The 4,736-nt window shown below is 32.9% G+C and overlaps 1 protein-coding gene across 1 annotated transcript in view; it reads left to right on the forward strand.

Moving 5' to 3' along the window:
* Window positions 1-4,736, forward strand: part of LOC105618886 (dystrophin, isoforms A/C/F/G/H-like) — a 195,891-nt gene that overhangs the window by 37,034 nt on the left and 154,121 nt on the right. The window lies entirely within an intron of this gene.

Here is a 4,736-nt window from a genome sequence, read left to right on the forward strand (position 1 = left end):
CACACACACGCACACACACACATATATAGTTGAATAAACTATTTTATCATTGTAATAACCATAAAATAGCTTATTCAACTATTATTGTATAAAACAATTCTATACATAGAACTTCAGAACAATAGTTGTTACCTATATATAGTTGTCTATATAGGTTTCTTCCATTATGTCCTCTTCTCTGAGTGAAGTAGAACCAATTCTGGCTGTTGGTAAATACATGTCCTTACAAACGACGCAAGATCTCCGAAGGAAGACCGGCGACCGTAAGGACAATAAATAGTACGTTTAGCCGGTCCGGTAAGCGCGGCCACATTTCACTTCCACTCCATCCTGCAGAGCGATATATATCCGCCGCGTTAAGTGCAGTCTTTTCAACGACTGGTGCGTTCCTTTCTCCTTTGTCGTCGTCGTTACTCGATTGGTTGGCGCATTCGGACATTGCTTTACTACACATACCTTAGAAATTGTTGAATCGGCGACATTGTTCAAATTTAACATTGTTCAATAGACATAAATATAACCCGTCACGCTACATTCCTTTCGTTATCATATATAAATTGGAATTTTAAGGTTCGATAAAAATTAATTTCATTGATTAATAAGAGCATGAAAATATTGTTCACTTGAAAAATCTAATAAATCTCGTTTTTCAAAATTTTAATCCAAATTTCGATTGTCAAGATCTTTTGATCACAAAAAATTATATTTGCTCTCGAAACTTTTTACAAAGAAAATGATTTTTTTTTGTGGAAACAAAATTGCCGATAAAAAATAATTACATATAAACACGTGCACGGCGTACATGCGCGCGCGCGCGCGTGAGTGTGTGTGTGTGTGTGTGTGTGTATATGTGTGTGTGTGATTTACGAATATTCTAAATTTGAAACATTTATACATACATTAATTACACAAAATTTGTACCGTAATTTATTGATTTATCAATTTTAAACCTGTATCAAACTATACCGACTCTGCAAGCCGACTCGACTGCCAACTCTGACTGCCAGTAATGAACCACATCACATTGAACCAGTCTTATTACGATTGGTCCATTATTGATCAGTCAGAGTTGGCAGTCGGGTCGGCTTGCAGAGTCGGTAATCTGATACGCTTTATGAATAATCAAACTTTAATTTAATCGGTGATTATCTCAATAAAATATCTGTAGCAAAATTTATAACAATACAATTCAGTGTCCTTAATCTAATTTTTTTCCTTGTGTTAAATAAGAGAAAATTCTATCTATGTTAACAAAATAATTAAGAGATACAATGTGGCAGTTATTTAAGGATTTATTTATGTAAAATAGAATCCTCAGCTATATTATATAAATTTATTATTTGAAAGCTACTTACAAGTTGCAATTATTAATATTACTATTTTCATTAAATTATATTTAATATTAATGTTAAATTATAATTGATATATTAATAAGATTTAAAATACATCAACCAAACGACAGAAATACAAGAAATTAACGTTAAATAAAAGGGGCGAGATTTTATTTTTGTAAAAAGAAGTAAGAGTAAATTAATGAGTAATGAATATAGGTAAAGAATATAGTAACTAATGGTAATTAGAGTAAATTTTATCGTGTATAAATCGAGGAGAGATGCAAGCGGATGTTAGAATGTGATAAGCACGGCGTGATAATCAGATCATCGCGAAAGGGATGAGTAAACAATTAATCCTGCGAATATAAAAAAAGGAACTTAATTCACTCAATGCACTGCTGCACCGATATCACTGTCTTTCTGGAAGAGCCGTTCCATTGTTTTGACGCTCGCGCTCCTAGACATGGAACTGCTTGGAAAATCACTAATTACGCTGCGCGCTAATTAACGCCGACGCGAATGACAGCCCGCCACTTTGCCCCAACACTTCTGTCGCTTATTGTATTGTAAAATGTACACATGCGCAACGTACTTCAAGCAATGCAAACGAGCAATGCATACACACACACACACACACACACACACACACATATATATATGAATGACATTTACAACATTCGTTAAACACACGAGCTACTATGTATAAAGACTTTAGGGTTATCGCAGATAAAATTCCATAACAGTAATCGTAAGGCGTAAATTTAAGCCGACAAGCCAATCGATTGAAATTTAGCTCATAAATAAGTTTACTGCTATTTCTATTTCTGTCAGATTACGTAGATCTAAAACAATATCTTGATTAACTCATCGACTTTAGTTTACGCATTACGATTATATGTTAGCTTGGATCTACAATGAATTTTTAAGCCTTAAACTATAAGAAATAAACGAATTATAGTTATTCTCCTCGCATTCGACCATAATTGGTCAATTTCTTATGGTTTAAAACTTAAAACATCTATTGTAGATGTTCCGGACTTGTAATTTTGTTTGCGATAGTTCTAAGACCTGAGCATAGACCTTTGCATAACGCATAATATTGCAAAAAAAAATTATTTTACATTTCCATTTAAATTGGTGATTGGTCACAAATATTATCATTACATTGACCGATTGTGCATTCTTGAAATTAGTTCACCTGGTTTGAGATTGTAACTTAATCTCTTAACGATAATGTCAATATTGTTGTTATTGCGCAGCTTTTTTATATTTTATGAATAATATCTGTGCAACGACAACAATGTCGTTTAATTAAGGGAATGTTGGAGTGAGATTAAATTATCGACATTATCGTCGTATAAATATATCTCCAAATTGACTGAACGAAATAAGAAAAAAATCCTTTTACAGAATTAAAGTAGACGCAAAATTAGGAGGGTGCAGTGAACTTTATACTAAAATCGAAAGAAGTAAAAAATTTACTTAACTTTTTTTTCAATTTTAGTATAAAGTTTACTGCACCACTTCCTAATTTTGCGTCTCCTTTAATCCTATAAAGGGATTTTTGATTCTGTTCTGTCAATTTGGATATATTTTCACGATTAATATCGATAATTTGGTCGCTCCAGCATTCCTTTATAGAATTCCAGTACTAGTTTTCTTACTTTTCTTATATCATACTATTTAAGGCCATCACGCTTCAAAAAGAAAAGTAATCATAAGATCGTAAACATATTAACCATTTATGATTGAGTATTCTAAGATATAAGATTATATTTTTAATTGTGATTAGTTGACTTCCTTACAGCTTTACGATTACTATTAAATTTTTTTACGTGTGGTAGCCTTTACGTACACACAAAAAATTCTATCATTCGCGTGACAATTTTACATCGATGCGATGCGCGCGTCATGCGGTAACACAAAATCGAACACCTCGAAAGTCGGGAAATGATTAATTGTTCATTGAATATTTAGTGTTAATCCCTTTGAAAGCCCATTCAATGTTTCCGAAAAGCGACTTCAACAATACGAACGATAAATGTCTTGATAAATGAAGCATCTTGATGTGCATTGAGGGAGAAGAGATATTCTAGGGATTTCGAACGTCGCGAGTTACGATTAACGACGATCATGCTGCGCTAATTGATGGCGATTGAGTGCTAATTAAGCACTGAATAATCGATTTTCTCGTTTACGTGGAATTTTTCTACTGTTCGGAAAGAGCATGATTTTGACGCAAATTTTGACGGGAAGAAGCGTCGCGGAAAAGCTCACGATTAGGTAGCTACATTTGTCAAAACAAGAGGCAGGTTTTACATAATTACACACGCGCGAGATGACAATGAGTGTGCGAGCATATGTATATATCTCGTCGTGCTTCCTTGTTAGGTCATCTAAGGGACTCTACATAATAAAAGGAATAGGGAACAGAGAACAGAGAATAAGAATTTGAACCTATTAGAAATCATGTATTGTGGAATACAGTTTCTGATAGGTTGAAATTCTCTGTTCTCTGTTCCTTGTTCCTTTTATTGTGCGGAGCCCCTAAGTCGAAACGAAAATATTAGCGCAAGACATATAAACATCTGCCGCAACAGACGCGAGTCGAGTAAATAATGGCCTACCATTAGTATATATAATTTTAGATCGCGAATTGTCTTCCGTATTTTATTATGATTGATATTAAAAATAATTATGAGACTACCTTGTATTTTTCGATACGTTTTGATAGTATTTCGGCTACGTCGTGTTATTACTGATTTCCACTAATGTATATTAACTTCAATTTCTTTAATTTGTTTTTTTATCTTTTTCTAAAAATTAGAAAAAGATAATAAAGAATAAATCAAGAGGGAAATTAATTAATATATTATATGTTAATAGAAATGGATATTATATTGTATTCTATAGAATGGGAAAATTTCGAAAAATACAAATTTTACAGAAAATGTTTTGGATAAAAGTTGTAGCCCTGAATTTTGATGATCTTTTTTTTACATGGACATAGTAGTAATAATATAGTAATGATAATATAGTAATGATAACAATAATTGATTCTTATTGATGGTACATAAAAAATGACGTGAAAGAGTAGCAATCGACTGGAGTTTTTTCCAATTTTGAAAAAAAGAACATCCTATAGTTACAAATTACTGTCTCGACAGTTTTCACTGTCTTCATTTGATTTTTGAATCGATCTTCGGGGGAATATGAGTCTGAATGATAATTGTGATCATATTACGCGGGATTATCGCACGATGTTAAATTCGAAAAAATTATAGAAAATTTAAAAATGCTTCACACACACACACACACACACACACACACACACACACACACACACACACACACACACACACACACACACACACACACACACACACACACACACACACACAC

Source organism: Atta cephalotes (genome assembly GCF_000143395.1).
Source record: "Atta cephalotes unplaced genomic scaffold scaffold00018, whole genome shotgun sequence".
In the NCBI taxonomy this organism is placed as follows: domain Eukaryota; kingdom Metazoa; phylum Arthropoda; class Insecta; order Hymenoptera; family Formicidae; genus Atta; species Atta cephalotes.